This window comes from Psammomys obesus, unplaced genomic scaffold (genome assembly GCF_907164565.1).
Source record: "Psammomys obesus unplaced genomic scaffold, mPsaObe1.curated_primary_1811, whole genome shotgun sequence".
NCBI classification, from domain to species: Eukaryota; Metazoa; Chordata; class Mammalia; order Rodentia; family Muridae; genus Psammomys; species Psammomys obesus.
Genome location: NW_026596430.1, coordinates 1,745,619 through 1,762,733, shown reverse-complemented (window position 1 = coordinate 1,762,733; position 17,115 = coordinate 1,745,619). Strand labels below are relative to the sequence as shown.

General features: G+C 39.5%; 1 long non-coding RNA gene across 1 annotated transcript in view; it reads right to left on the bottom strand.

Moving 5' to 3' along the window:
• Positions 1-4,947: 4,947 nt before the first annotated feature.
• The window catches only part of LOC129669560 (uncharacterized), a 54,958-nt gene continuing 42,790 nt past the window's right edge, over positions 4,948-17,115 (bottom strand). The window contains exon 3 of the long non-coding RNA XR_008719038.1: positions 4,948-5,066. This is a non-coding gene — a long non-coding RNA (uncharacterized LOC129669560). The remainder of the gene's footprint in view (positions 5,067-17,115) is intronic.

The following is a 17,115-nucleotide window of genomic DNA, read 5'->3' as shown; positions in this document are numbered from 1 at the left end:
CCCAGGGAGCCCAGACAGGGAGCTGGCCAGAGATGGCCACCAGCTTCCTCTCAGACTCTGATCCAGGGCTTTGATTGGCCCACCTCCACATCCATGCCACTGATGAACTGCTGGCATGCGTGAAGAAGCCAGTCCTGCAGATCAAAACTACAGGGTCTCCATGACACAAGGCAACAACAGGATATCTGAGAGGAATCCCAGTGAGGTTCCAGTATTGACAGAGCAGCAGAAGCCAGAGGGAGGCCTTGTACCAGACCAAAGAGTCATTGTAATGAACATTTGCAAAGAAAGAAATGTGAACAAAAGGATATACACACACTGTAGTTTCTACAAGGAGGTTTTTTTTTTCTCTCTCTGTTGGGAGGGGAGGTTGCAAGGGTGGAGGACAGGCACAAGGGGAGGGGAAGATGAGTGGAATTGGGGTGCATGATGTAAAATTCACAAAAAAACAATGAAAAGGTTATTTTTAAAAATCTAACTGTAGACATTTTTCCTAATTAATGATTGATGGGGGACAGCCTAGCTCATTGTCGGTGGTGCCATCCCTGGGCAGGAAGTCCAGAGTTCTGTAAGAAAGCAATCTGAGCAAGCCCAGGGGAGCAAGCCAGTAAGCAGCACTCCTTTGTAGCCTTGACATCAACTCTTACCTTCATGTTCCTGTTCTTCTTGAGTTCCTGTCCTGATTTCCTCTGAACTGTGATGTGGAAGCATAAGCTGAATAAACCCTTTTCTCTACAGGTTGCTTTATACTGTTTCATCATAGCAATAGTAACCCTGAAACCGAAAATGGTACCAGGATAATAAGGTTTGACAGGCCTGACCATGTTTTGGAGAGGACTGTGAAAGGGCTTTAGAACTTTGATCTGAAGAAGTCATTATATATTGAGAGCTCAGTAAGATGTTCTATAGAAAGTCAGAAGGCAGAAATGTTAAGAGCAGTGCAGATGATGAGGGCCTGGCTTGTGAAATCAAAGGGAAGTAAAGACTACTGGGATACTTGTGTGAAGAATCTGTGGTGTTACATCAGCTGGGGCTGCAGAGTTAGTCCTGGTTAGCAAGAGACCAGCACCTTGTGTCACTGAGACTACTGATGCTGGTTAACTGGAACTGAAAAATAAATGGCGATTAAGAGACCAGCATCATGGAGGAGAAATTTTCTGAGATGTGTTTCCTGAGAGGACACAGGTGTGCTCCAGATGTGGCTAAGACTGTACCTTACTATGGTAACCAAAGTTGGCAGTGTAAGAGTCAACCAGATGGTACTAGCTTTGAAAGCATGAAGGGTTCATGGAGAACAGCTGACGCTTGGCACTGAGAGAGAACAGGACAGCCCTTGGAAAAGGTGCAACCTCAGTGGCAGTTGAAGGCCCAGGATTAAAGGAGTCATGCAAAAAATTTGAGGCTTGGCAACAAGAAGAAAGCCCAAAGAGGCTATCGGCAAAATACAGCCCAGTTGCAGCAGAAGACCCCAGCATTTTGGAGATGTCAGTACCACGGCATGACCACCAAGAACAGCATCAGTGGTGAAGTAGAGCCATGCAGAGTCTAGAAGGCAAGCTATATGTCCTGGAGAGAAGTGACCCAAGCCTATAGAGGAGAGCAGAAGATCGAGAGTGGATCCCAGACATTAGACATTGACTCATTTACACAGTTGGAGTTTAGTTTTTCTTTGATCTGATTGTGACTGTACCCTGGTTCTCCCCTCGCAAACTAACAAAGTATTTAATTTATTTTTGATTTCACAGGAGCCCACAGTTGAGAGACTGACTATTTAAAGAGATTTCTGCTTTTGAATAGCCTGAATTTCAGATTTTTAAATAGACTGAATTTTAATGCATTTGAATTTGTAAAGACTGTGGGAATTTTAAAGTTACTTATAGAATCTGACCAGGGAAGAGGATAGGCTAATTCCAGATTGTCACCTCTCCCTCAGCTCCTCCAAATCCAATCCCCCAGTTTCATTCCTCCATTTGCAACAGACCACCTACTGAGGATTCCCTTGCCTCTTTGTCTCCATCTTCAGTGGATCACACAAATCTTCCCTTCTAAACTTCCTTCCCCCATCAACTCATTGCTTCGCCCCAGCCCCCAACTCCAGCAGGAACTCCCTGGAAACTCACATTCTACACTGAAGAGGAAAACAAGTAGGTCAACTGCAGATCTTCACCTTTCACTCCAAGTCCACTCCCCCATTCTCATCCCCAAGTCTGTAGCAGACCTTCTGCTATGGGCTGTCCACACTCTCTTCCCCAATTCCCAGGGTCTAACTAAGCAGATCCTGGTAGAACACCTAAAGAAGTTAACTAAATCCAAGAAAACACAGGGAATAAATAATTCAAGAGGAGCAAAATCAAAAGGGAGATGAGTGTGTGGGTTCACAATAGCACACACCCCTCACCACCAACAACAAAAACAACAAAATAACAAGATCTGACAATCACTGGTATGGTTTGAATGAGAATGGCACCCATAGGCTCATAGATTTATATACTTGGTCAACAGGGAGTGGCACTATTTGAAATGATTAGGAAGCCAAGCTTTGCTGCAGAAAGTGTTTTACTCCAGATGGGCAGATGGGCTTTGAGGTTTCAAAGTCCACTCCAAGACCAAAGTCTCTCTTCCTGCTGCCTTCAGATCTAGATGTAGACCTCTCAGCTACCTCTCCAACACCATATCTGTCTGCATGCCACCATGCTTCCCACTTTGACAATAATGAACTAAACCTCTGAACTATAAGCCAGACCCAGTTAAATGCTTTCTTTTATAAATGCCATGGTCATGGTGTCTCTTCTTAGCAATAGAACACTAAAACTCTTATCAATGGTATCTCTCAACATCATTGGTCTCAATTCCTCAATAAAAAGACACAAACGAAAAGAAGATTTAGTAAACTCAATAAAAAGGTGATGGTGATGATAGTGATGACTATGGTGATGGTGGTAAAAATGACAGTGATGGAGAGAAAACCAGGAGGACAGCAGTGAGGAGGAAATAATCATGAGCTGGCTTCCATTTATTCCTCTGCCTAACGTCAGTGCTATACTTTGAGTTAACATGAGTCAAACATATCATGGCCTCTTAAAAGATTGTAAGTACTGTTTCTATATCTACCTACAATTTACCCTTCCAAGATTTTTTTGAGCATTATAAATTAATAGCCAGTTGCCATCAATGCATTTTTTTCCTGTGATGTCACTTCATCATCCTCAACCTTGTGAAAGGTTTCATAAATGTTAATTTTCTCTCTGTAATAGCTGATCCCTATGGTCAAAATCACCACAGATGTGTAAGGAAGCATCTTAAGTCTCATTTCAGGCATCTTGAATTGAGGTCTTCTGATCGGGTTCTTTGTTATGAAATGTCAGATGACTCTTCCCACTAACTCATAATCAACTAATATATATTAAAAATGTCATTTTTAATTTTAAAATCTTAGACTCCAGGGGAAGATGGACAAAGTATCTCATTTTGGAGAAATAACTGAACATTTCCTATCCTAGATATGGTTACTTCTGCTCTGATGAAACACCATGACCAAAAGCAAATTGGGAATAAAAAGATTAATATGGCTTTCACTTCCATATCACTGTTCATCACTAGAGGAAGTCGAAGTCAGGACAGGAAGTCAAGCAAGCCAGGAACTTGAAGGCAGGAGCTGATGTAGAGGCCATAAAGGAGTGTTGCTTATTGGTTTGCTCCTCATAGCTTGCTCAGTCTGCTTTCTTACAGAATTCAGGACCATGAGCCCAAGGACATTCCCACCGACAATGGGCTGGGCCTTTCCACATCAATCACTAATTCTAAAAATAAATGCCCTACCGACTTTCCTACATCCCTATCTTATGAAGATATTTTCTCAATTGGAGACTCCCTCCTCTCTGATGACACTAGATTGTGTCAAGTTGACATAAAACTAGCCAGCACAGCTGACCCCTTGTCAGCTTAACACACAAATACATCACAGTTCAATTAGAACTATTTCTTTCTTACTAATCCCCAACATGGCACATTAAGATTAATATCAGAATATAAAACAAATAACTTTAATTCTTTGGTATTGTATTTTTTCCCCTTCATTGAAGAGAAATTAATATTTGTCCAAACTACCACACAAGGGTGTCACAAACAGAACCCCAACTGATAGGGGGAAAATTAAATGTTCCAAAACTGCACTCTCGGGGAAGGTAAGGGTCAAATCAAGACCAACAAAAAGACATATTTTCAATTGTTTTCAGGGCTCGTAGACATTAGAAATTACTTAATGAGCACAAACTCTTGCCAAGCACTGTGCTCAGGATTCTCAATAAAGCTAGGAATGAGAAACTAGCTCCTCTCTTGAAGATATGCCAAGTCTGTGGGTCCTGTTTATTTGAATCAACAGAGAATGAAAATACAACATGTGTTCATCTACAGGTACCAAAGGCATATTGCAACATTAATTTGGGTACTTGTGGCAGGTGGACTTCATAGTGGAAGTGGATTCAATGAATCCCTGGAGTATCTTTTTACAGTACAATTGCCACTAGAGATCACTGGGAAGTGTTGCTTGAAGTTTTCATTCTCTCCTTTCCTTGAGTCTGGAATGATTTATCACAGGCAGGAAACGCTGGATACCAAATTAGTATGGCTCTACATGACTACTAAAGAGGGAAAAATTCATGCAAGAGTACCTAGAGTAGCTATTCAGATAGCAGAAATGATTATACTGGGGACTGGATGGCCAAAGCAACCTCAAAGAACAGCAGACTGGAACCTTGATTCCACCTGCTGACATCTTGGGACTGATCCATCAATGGGAGGGGTGTTGCACGACATTCTTAAAGTCTGTTTGAACAGTTATAAATCATACCAGTGTTGTGGAGGACTGCTCAAAAGGGCACAGAGAGAAAGCCAGAGGGAAAGAAAGGCATGTCTCTGCTGCTTCTGCTGTCATTTGAACAGTACCAGCAGCCAGGGCTAATTACTTCTTGCAGGGAGGCACCAGCAAAAAGATGAGTTTTTTTTTTTCAACAAGAGCCTTGCTGATGGTTTTCTCTTGTTCAAGCCCAGACAAGATAAGCAATCATCTGTTAAAACAAAACAGAGAAAGTAAAACGATCTTCAATTATAGAACTTTTTCATTAACATACAAATGCCTTCAAGAGACGGGGGGGGGAGGTGGAGGGGAGGATCATCATAGGATTAGAAGAGGCAACTCACAAAGAAAGCAGTCAAGGGAAGAATGGAAGGAGATTCTCATTCAGAAGCCAGGGCTGGTGGAACTGTTCCACATTTGGTCAGAAAGGAAAAAAAAAAAAAAAAAAAAAAAAGCTGCTGGTCTGAGCCACTAGAATACCTTGTGAAGCTTTCTACGGGGCTTGGGCCAGTAGCTTCCATCTTTTATGCAGTGCAAAGACATATGTGAAATAATGTGTTTTACTTCTGTTGCAGTAACCACCGATGGCTCCACAAGCAGATGAGTCCAGGACCAACAATGGAACTTCAAAATAGATGAAGTGGGAGAAAAGGAAGAGAGAGGAAAAGTGAGAGAGTCTGTTTGGGTTTTTTAAGAACTTAATCTCTCAGATGTTAGACCATTATGTCTTCTGTGTCACACAGTCCAGACCTGGTACAATATGTCTTTGTGGGAGTCTGTAAGGGTATAATTACCAAACACCAGGTATCAGGGGTTGCAGGGGCCTGTTCTCTACCTTATGAGCAGTCAGCAAATGAATACTGGCTGTTGAGAAAAAGTTCGCTTAGCTAAAGAGGGTTTTGGTGTAGGTGACTCAAGTCCCAGAGCTCATCAGAACCTATACAGTGTCCTTCTCAACCCTGCCCCACTCCCAGTACTAGTTTCCTGGTAGAATAGAGAAACCTTTATGCTTCTGGCAGCACCCCAACCACAGAAACTGCCTTCTTACAGTCTTCCAATAAATATGCACATTTTTACAAATGATTTTAGAGTCTAAGTGGAGCTCTACACTCCTCCTTCCCTCTATTAGACCCTTCTAGCTTTCCCATATAACTAACAGAAGATGAAATGAGTCAACAGTGGTTTTTCATTTTGGTTTGGTTGGTTTCATTCAGAGGTAAAGCTACCCTAAAGAGAAGAGTAGATTCTGCAGCCCCAAATCCACCCAAACTGAAGAGACTGGCTCAGACCTTAGCTCAGCAAGTATGTGTCCCTGGGTATTGGCTTTGGGTGAAAGACAGCAGCAATGAGAAGACAACCATAGGTGTTTCCTGGCAGGAAGAGTATGGATCCCAGGAACACATAAGTTTCTATGATGGTCACATCCAGGGATCAGAGCTAAAGAACATCAAACAGCAGAGAAGTGCCCTATCAAATAGGCTGGACCTCAGGCCAGACATCTAGCAAATTCATCAAGTTCCAAGTGTAATAGTCCACAGGTACTAAGATGTAGACAAATGTAGGCACTGTCATGTTCTAGGCAACCAAGTAATTGTTGAGTCCACATACTCTGCACATGTCAGGGTGAGCACTAACCTCGGGTTGGAAAGGACAGGCCTTCAAGAGAGGCTACCTGGCAACTCTCTCCTCCTGAGACCGCACATAGGCTTCACTGGGCATTAGCTTCCACTGGCAATTACATTTAATCTGTCATTGAAGACTTACAAACACCAGCAGAAGTGATGCTTTCACATTTACCAGGAAAGGAGGATGCCACTGCCAGCAGGAGGATGCACCCTGTCACTACAAAGCATGAGCTCCAAGGACTGCATGCTCTGCTTCTCTTTCTTTCCTTTTCCAATTCTTTTCTTCTGGCTTTTTTCCCCCAATTTTGGTCATGATGATTGTTATTTTTCCCCTTTGCTTATCTCCCTCAGTCTCTCTACATCCCCACTTGCCTCTTTCAGGAACTTTTTCTACCTCTTCCCTCAGTTCTGCATCACTCTTTCAGCTCTGCTTTTTCATAACCTGCTAACCTCTCTAGTCTTCATGCCCTTCCTGCATGACTCTGTCCTCCAGATTTTTAAGCTAGCAAAGAAGTAGAAAGAAAAATCTGTAGTTATCTAGTAGTGTTGTTTCAACTTGCCAGACTCCTCAAACTTAAACCCAATGTCCACATTTTCTTCTCCTGGATGATTACTTCTCATGGGGCCACAACTACATACACTCAGCTTGAAACCCATTCAGAACATTATTTGATGGGCCATTGATAGAGGATGTAAGGCTGCTAGTGTGTGTCTGATTATGCACCAATATGGAAGTATGAAGAATTCAATACACCGATCTCTGGCTTCTAATGCTGCTTTTGTTATACTCCCAAGCTGGATAACTTTGAGGACATTGCATTTCTTCAGTTCTCTATTCTGTATAATGTGTAGTGTAAATATATACAGGTAAGGGGCCCAGACAAATGATGTAGTATTGTACCCATTATAATATTTAAAACATTCTCCCAAATGACCACTCTCTTTAGATGCACTATTTTCCTTTACTTTATTTACTAACAAATTAGAAGACCTATGAAAGATCACAGCCATGATTTGACTATGATACCATCTTCTTTTTACATCCTAAGAATTTCAGAAACCCTACACTTCCAGCTAAGAAGATCTCAACATAAATCCATCACCCTTACAACAGGTGTCTAAAGCCTATGACAGCAAGGTGCAGAGGTAGCCTCTGTAGCTCTTTCTTTCACTCAGTGTTATCGAGACTTCATGGAACACTACCTGTAGATGCCTTTATTTGGGCCCCAAAGACAGTACCTATTACCATTTCTTGGAAGATAGGATAGATAAGAAGCATAGCATTACTCCAGAGCGCTTATCTTAGTTGTCGTCATAATAGCTGTCAGTGACAATGACTGACGTGCAGGGCTCTAAGTTATTAAGAAGGGGTAGATCCGGAAATCTGAACACTTAAAGAAGCTGAGCTAGGAGGAGGACTCTGGGGAAGATGATCAATCCTTATTCAGAAAGACAAACAGAACGGACATTGGAAGAAGGAGAAAACAGGAAACAGGACAGGAGCCTACCACAGAGGGCCTTTGATACCTAGCAGTGTATCAAAGCAGATACTGAGACTCATAACCAAACTATGGGCAGAGTGCAGGGAATCTAAGGAAAGAAGGGGGAGTTAGTAAGACCTGGAGAGGACAGGAGCTCCACAAGGAGATCAACAGAACCAAAATATCTGGGCACAGGGATCTTTTCTGAGACTGATATTCCAACCAAGGACCACTCATGGATATAACCTAGAACCTCTGCATAGATGTAGCCCATGGCAGCTCAGTATCCAAGTGGGTTCCCTAGTGGGGGAACAAGGATTGTCTCTGACATGAACTGAGTGGCTAGCTCTTTGATCACCTCCCCCTGATGGGGGAGCAGCCTTGCCAGGCCACAGAGGAGGACAGTGCAGCCCGTTCTGATGAGACCTGATAAGCTAGGGTCAGATGGAAGGGGAGGAGGACCTCCTATATCTGTAGACTTGGAGAGGGGCATGGGAGGAGATGAGGGAGGGAGGGAGGGTGAGATTGGGAGGGAATGAGGGACGGGCTATATCTGGGATACAAAGTGAATAAACTGTAATTAATATAAAAAATAAACATTTTAATTAAAAAAATAAGGTAGGATAGATAAAGAAAAAAAAGGAAACAAACAAACAAAAAAAAGATGTCAGGTTACTTAGTTCTGTGCACAGACCAGCACTAACAGAATAACATCAGCATTTGCTTTTCTACTCAGATCCAGCAAACTGTATCAGTTGTATTTTTTCAGGAGAAAACCTACAGGGCTCATACCCTTCCTGTGGGAATCCTCCTGTTTTTCCAGAAGACACAAACAGAGCCCTGCGATGTTGAAGATTGCGTATAAGAGAAATGTTCTATTTTAAGCCATGTAACTCCCACTGCTCCCTGGGACTATTGGCTGAGTTGTTTTAAGCTACTTCTGGGGGTGAAAAAAGCAGCCAATCAAGATGAAAACATCATATTTCTTCCTACAAATTAACAAACTTTAGGTAAGTTAGAAACTGGCCTTTTGAAGGTTTCCGAGAATATATACCTGCATCCACAGCAAAGGAAGAAAAATGGAGCCAGCTTCTTCTCTTGTTCTTTCACTTCCAAAACTGCCTGTTTCTTTAGATTGTTTTTCTTTTTTGTTTTCATGTAAGAAATAAAATCATTAGCCACCCTCAAGCTCTCCCAGGACCACATTAATTAATCTGATTTGGGACACTTGCCTTCTGTTAATAGTGGTAAGCTGGGAGCCAGCGTCAAGCTCCTGAAATTGAAACCCATGCCATTTGCCTCTCACGCAAAGCCTCAAGGCTCACTGGTGAAATTGGGGACCTCGACTGGCCTTGTTCTTTTAGCCAGGCAATTAATGATGTAGTGAGAAAGCAATGCTTGTTTGTTTCTGACAGAGCCACCAACATTATTAATCTTGTCCAACCCGCTGGGTTAAGGCACTTTTCCACAGGGTCTGTGGGGCAAGAACTGAGGGGAAGCTTGCCAGCAAACTATTGTCTCTAAGTAGAAAAATTCTGGCTGGTTATTTGCATTAAAAGACCAAATTCTCCTGGTATGTGTGTAGAACTTTGTAATTTACACACTGCTTCTTAGAAGTTATCTCAGTTAACAAACACTACTCAATATCTCTCGGTGTCTTTCTCCTACCAAAACAAAACCAATACGTATTACCAGCAAATATGAAATGTGACTTTATATAAAATTGGTTAAATTCCAAACTTCTCTTAGCTAGATTTTTTTCATCTTGGTCTGTCCATCTTCTTTGAAATTTCTGAAACAGTAGTACTGCTTGCAGAAAACACACACACACACACACACACACACACACAGCACTAATCTTCAATATTAGCTTTTAGACATGTCACGATTCCCACTTTAGGTGCCTTGAATTCTCTATTGTTTAAGATCTTTAATCAATTCTCTTGCATACTTGTTAATAAACATAGGTGGTTTGTGATTTGTGGTGATAGCATGCCATTGAATGGATAACTCATAATTTAGCTATCTATCCATTTTCCTCCTTTGAGAATTACAACAGTAAAGTAAATATGCATGTACATGTCACTTGTTTATTTCCACCAGAGATTCCTAGGAAAGAAGGAAAAATGCTAGCTCCAAAGATTCATATATTTTCAACTTCCTTAGGAATTAGGAAATTGTTTTCTAAATAGCTTGTATTAATTTGCATTTCCACTGGTAGTGTAGAATTCTTCTACTCTGAGTGTTAATCAAATATGTTACCAGTCAATTTTTTATTTGTATAGATAGGAAATAACATTGCATTTTTCTTTAATATATGTTTCATTGATTTTCTTGGAGGTTAAGAATCCACTGTATAAAGGTGTTTTTATTTTTCATCATTCTTGTTACTTTATTTCAGTGCTACTATATTTTTTGTCTATTTTTCTTCTGATTTGCATTCTCCCAGGTTCATAAACATACTCTGTATAAAAATATTTATATGATTTTCTTAATAAAAAACATGTATTTTAAAATTTTAGAGGAAGTTGTATTTCATGTTTTGAAAGTATAGCCCTACCCAATAGCTCTTTATTAAAGCCCTGGCTGTCATAGAACTTACTGTGTAGACCAAGCTGGCCTCAACCTTAGAGAGATCTACCTCCCTCTAACCCTCAAGTGCTGGGGTTAAAGGCCCATGATAACATTCTTGTATATTGTGTTCTAAACTCTTGTTTTTCCTTCTGTACTTCAGTTACTTTCCTTGACTTTATTTTTAAATGATTATGAAAAAAGTCCATGGCTTATCGTTTCCTTTCTCTACAGATCATACATGATTAGCCTATTATCCTACATTAATTGATGAGTCACCTGCTTTCTTTTTAGTACCATTCACCCATCATGTGTCATACTGAGATTAATGTAAAGACATGTTTTCATATTTCCTACGTGGTAGTCTATTCAACTAATTTCCTAAAAATATCACTCTTAATTGTCATGACTTGGAAATCAAACTTAGGTCCTCTATAAAAAACAGAGGACATTCTTAACTGCTGGGCTACCTAGCCAGTGACATCTCGAGCAAGCTTTCCGTAGAGGTCTCTATAGAGACATACTACTGTAGAAGCTTCCTGAAATAAATATGTGTGTATGTATGTATGTATGTATGTATGTATGTATGTATGTATATACAAAAGAACTTAAATGTAATTATTCTACAACAGAAATACAATATCTTCCCCAGGCACATAATATATTAAATGAGAGTCTAGTATCAGGTATTTGTAACCTCTTTTTTAATTGTTGGACACTAAAATACCATAGACCACCTTGCCTCTAAACCATTATAGGCTATGCCATTGCTCTTGGTTATACTCTAAAATTTTATAGTAAAAATCCCATCACTTAGGACTAGAAAGATGACTCAACGGTTAAAAGCACTTGTTCTTTCAAGAGATCCATATTCACTTTCCCAAACCAAGATGGCAGCTCACGAGTGTCTATAACTCCAGCTCCAGGAAAAGCAACATCCTCTTCTGACCTTTGCATGTCCCAGGCATGCATATGATACATATACATGCATGCAGGCAAACCACTCAAATGTATTTTTTAATGAATCTAAAAAACTAACAAAATAGAAGACCCTATTGATGAAGCAATCCCATAGTTGAGTGACAGGACACAGTGAGATTATGCTGGTACCAATCTAAAAGCTCTGTTGCTACTGGCTAACTTTTATGGTGCTGGGAGGTACTATTTATGCAGGAGGTAGTAACCAACAGTCTTACCCAACTCTGAACCCTACAAACTACAATAACAACTGAGCTGGCAAGTTATTCCCACTGGTGCAATAGTGGCAAAAATGTTATGAGAGAAGCCAATCACTTTGTTTAAATTGTAGTTAAAGCCCACTCCATAAGAGGGAACTCATGTCTGGTACGGGTAATCAGGACAAACACTTATAGATGGCCAGGCTGTGGACTATAAGAAAGAATTTAATAGTATTATTTTGACAAATGGACATAGAAATAATAAACTAACAGCCAGTCCTGGTGCACACGCCTTTAATCTCAGCACACAGGAGGTAGAGACAGGTGGATCTCCGTGAATTCAAGGCCAGCCTGGTCTATATAATGAGTTCCAGTATAGCCAGGCTGTGTGGAGAGACTTGTCTCAAAAAAATAAAAATTATACTGTCCCAAATTCTTATCTTTATACTCATACATTAGTACATCTATCAAATTGTATCAGTGAAGCTTCTTATTTAGAGCAGAGGGCCACATTCAGGGACCCACAGTCAGTCAATGTTCGGAAAATAAGACAGTGCCCAGCTTTAAATAGAATAGCTCTATCACATCCCTAACATCAAGGCCCAGGGATCATCATTGACAAGGGGAGAAAAAAGATTGTAAGAGACAGAAAGTCAGCGTTGTCTGCAGTAAAAAACTTTACCTAACATGATAGTACATTGTTCACATAAACTCTGAGCAGCTTTGATAGCATACACTAAACCTACGTAAGATCAAAACAACCAAAATCCCAGCATTGATGGATGAGTAGCCTATAAAATCCCATCATTGTCTGAGGCGCTGTTGGCAATTGGTGGCTTCTGGGGAGAGAGAGTCAGAGAGGCTACTTATGCTCCAGGAGATTGTTCTTCACCCATCACACTAAATGTATTTTGTGGATTTTTAAGAGTTTATGAAGTTGGGGAAAAATAGCATAGGGCAGGGGAGAGGTGGGGAAGGAATAAATTGGAGAGAAGAAAAAGGGGATGGTTTTGATCAAAATTCATTATATGGATCTGTGAAATTCTCAAACAATAAAGAAAAGAATTTCAATTTTTCTTTTGTTTTGTTTTGTTTGAGAAAGAGTTTCTTTGTGTAGCCTTGGCTGTCCTGGACTCACTTTCTATATCATGCTGGCCTTGAACTCACAAAGATTCACCTGCCTCTGCCTCCCACAGTGCTGGGATTACAGGTATTCGTAACCACTGCCTGGCTATTTTCTTTTGGGTTTTTTGTTTGTTTGTTTGTTTGGTTTGGTTTTTTGTTGTTGTTGTTGTTGTTGTTTTGGTTTTTCTTTTTGTTTTATTCCTATAATGCTTTATTTGAATTTTGATTAGAATACCACCTTTTGTAATTCTGAGAAAATAAGTATCTATAGTATTGATTTTTCCTTTCATTGGAATTTTGTGTTAAATCTTTTTTTGTTATTATTTAAACTCTAACCCTACAGTTTTGTCTCCATACTTGTATTATATTTTTCTAAGTATTCTAATCTTTCCTGACTATTTTTGATCTGTATGGTCATGCAATTAATTTGGAGTGTTAGTGTTTAAAATAATGCTGGAATAATTTATTTGTAGTAGCTTTTAACTACTCTATGTAAACAAGAATACTTTTAAAGAAACATTAGTTTAAGTTTTTATTTTAAATTTTTGTGTCGTCTTTTTAGTTTTGCTGTTGGTCAAAAATAACTGATTAGCGTGAATTTTATGTGATTCAAATGGTGATTAGCACATTTTCTCAAACGTCCATTATAATGACAAATAGAAATCCTAATCAAGGTTATTCTTGATTGACTGCTGACTTCTAAAATAGTCTATTTCACCATTAAGCATGATGAAAAAGGCAGGCATTTAGTAAATGCCATTTTTAGTTTTGCTCCTACTTCTATTTTGAAAGTTTTTCAGAAGTTAGAAAGATGGCTTAAGAAATAAAGCCACTTACCACTAAGTTTGCAAACCTGAGTTTGATCTCTGGGACTCACAAGAAGGAAAGAAAGAAATGGCCGAATGCATAAGTTGTCCTCTGTCCTCTGACACTTCTCTAAATCTCTCTCAACAATAAATGCTTTTAGACTGACAACACATTTATTTCATTTATAGTTTGAAAGAATCTTGGTAGAATCCTCCATAGTACAAAAATGATCATATACCCATATGTCTTAACATCTTTCCCTCTCCCCCTCCTCCATTATTTCCTAATATATTCTAACATTTCTAGGTTTGGGTTGTGCTCATTTGGTATTTCACCCTCTCTAATCACAATTAACATCCATTGTTTTCTGTATTATGCTGACTTTATCTGGCTTTACAATCAAGATTATAATAGCCCTACAAAATTAACTGGGTTGCCTCTCTTCTCTGAAAATCTTTGCCTGAACATTGTCAATTATTCATTGGTGTTGAAGGTTTCTATAGACAGTTTGTCTCTGTTCTTCATCACCATTTATGGAAAGTAATTTTTAATAACAGATTCACCTTTTTCAAAAAATTCATTTCTTCATGAATCAATTTATCACATTATACTTTTCTAGAAATCTGTTGTTTTTTTAACCCAGTCTTTCAAATAAACCAGTGGGTTGCTACTCATAATCCCCTTTACATCCTGTCATTTTAAAAATCCCTGAATCTAGTAGTAAACTAATCCCTAGAGTATAAGAACCACAGGCAGAATCACAGAGCCCAGAGTATAAGATAATCTCCCCACTGTCTCCCTGTCTCTGTGTCAGAAGGCACACTATGTTTGACCTCATTTCTTATCCTGCATTTACTGCTCTATACAAGGGTCTCATTTTCTCATTTCCAGCCCTGATCTTTTTTTTTTTAATTTTTTATTAATTACACTTTATTCATTTTGTATCCCCCCAATCTTAAGCAGCTGCATGCCTCACTCCTTTCTGTGTATTAAAGCTTACACACCTCCATTGCTTAGATCTGCTATCTCCTCCCACCCACTACAGCAAGGAGAGATTGAGCCCCATTCATTCCAGTCTGGTTTCCAAAAACTTTTTAATTTCTAGCATGTACCAATTTTCTTTTCTTTCTTGTAACTGTAACATTGAATTTTAAAGACTGCTTAGCAATTTCATAAAGCAATTTTTCTGCTGAAACAACAGCAATTCTCAACCTGTATGTGTCAGGTATTACAAAATAATAAGGATTATACTGGCTCCCACCAAAACATCAGCATCCTGAGATGTGAGGAAACAAGCATCAGAAGCTTCAAACCCAGGATATGCACAAGGCTTCACAAATCACGGCATAGAATTGAAGGATGTGTAGGGTTATTTATAAAGAGCTGGAGAGGGAAAGAATACAGGCTTTGATAAAAATATATTTTCACAATGTGAATTTAAACCAAATATAAATGGTGGCAAGGTGAAAAAGAAAACAATGAAGGTAAAGGATTGAAGAAGATAGGACACAAGGAAGGTAAATAAGAAATGACCACTGGTTAATTGAGCAGACTCAGTGGATAAGTGCTTCCAAAAGAACAGTCATTTGTTCAGCTTTGTGAAAGCACTAACATTACCTCAAAATAGTCATCCCCACAGAAGATGGATCCAAACAAAATCTTCTTGTGTCTGTGTAATTGGTGCTATGACAAGAGGCTGTTGGTGAAGTGGCTGGATGTTATCCAGAAACTGTCCACTCCAGCACAATTGAGGGACAAGCTGTCCTCAAACAGAAGCCCAAAATCTGAGCAATGGTAAAATCGTAGAGAATTTCAAGGCCAAGGTTAAATGAATGTGGTCCTCAGTAGCATCAGTATTTGGCTAACCTCCATCATACTCTATACACAAGTCAAGTCTGCTTTCCACCTTACAAAGTGGACTGGGAGTATTTATGTAGTAGATAAAGACTGGGAAGGAAATTCTTAGTGCTCAAGTTATAAATCTAGCTTTTATATCTTGCATAAGAGTTGTAAACACAGTGGTAAAGGGGTTGGCAGGGCTAAACTCTGTTTTCTTACTCTTTAATTAGAAAGAGAACAAAATCAAAAGCATGCTAAAGTGTTTCTTTTTGTCTTCTCACTTTCGTCTAAAACTGAAGAGGGTGATATAATAGTTGTGAGCTAAATCCTTCTTGAAAGAAGTACATTATTGGGTGATCCTAGACAGACTAAACGATCAGAGCCCATTCGTAAGGAATAAGCATGACTTAACACCAAGCCCTTTGAACATTCCCCACCCAGGAGTGTACATCTCAATTAGCTAACCAAAGGCATTTTAATTGCTAAGATCTGAGCATGTAAAGCAAGTACTGAATATCTCTCACCTTCTGCTAGCTTTGCAGAGAAGGCAATAGTGAAGAGGTTGTTCATATTGGGCTCTAAATCTTCCAGTTGCCTGGCAATACATTACTCTAGAAAAAAAAAAATGTAAGAGTAAGAAGCTCTAGTGAAATTACATATTTCTACACCACTGTAAGTAAAATTTCAAATCGAAATGTGGGACTGTCTATTCACTGTTTCCTACTTTTTCCTGACAGATTTTATTAGGAAGCAGAATTCATTCAGGTTCTGTTTCAGCTCCTGAAAGAAGTGAATGTATAGGGATAGGAATGCAATGTTTTCTTTTCACATTCTTCTGCAAGCAGAGGAAAAATAGGCATGAGCAAGAAGACTTGAGAAGTTGCTGAAGTAGGATTACATAGTATAAAGAGAAGGAGTAGAACTCTCTGCCATTTAGTTACTATACAGTAATGGTCAGTAACAGCAGTTAAATAAACTTCGACATACTTTTCAATAAAATACGGATGGTAGTGGTGTGTTGATTAATGTCACAGAGCAGTGTGGTGCTAAGAAAAGCAACACTGGTAAAGCTATGAGTGACCAGTAGTGTGATTTGTCAAATCCATCTTTACTGATGTTTTAATGCTGTGTCATTCAGAGAAATTTTTCATTGGACTTGTTTATGTAGGAAATTTCTTTTAATAAGAAATAAAGGGAGGGCCTGTCTCCTTGACCTCCTCTCTGTTGACTGGTGGAAGTTCATAGATTTGTATGGGATAGGAATAGTGCAGTCACCAACATATTATTTTCTCTTTCTGGGGCTGTTTCTGAGATGTTCTTGGGAAATGGGAGAAAGGAAACAAGACTGGAAGATGAAGGAGGCTTAAGGATCAGGAAGGGTGTCCTGAGACGGTAACTTGAGCCTAAAGGAAAGAGAAGGCTTTGCTCAGAATGTGAGACAGGGGAAGACAACAGAACCATGGATCCAGGATACATTAAACAATATCCAATTTAGCTGACATGCATTAAAAAAAAAAAAAGCAAGCCAAAGAATAGTATACAACTAGAAGGTCATGACAGTACGAGTTTAGATCACTAAGTCGTGTGTGTGTGTGTGTGTGTGTGTGTGTGTGTGTGTGTGTGTGTGTGTGTGT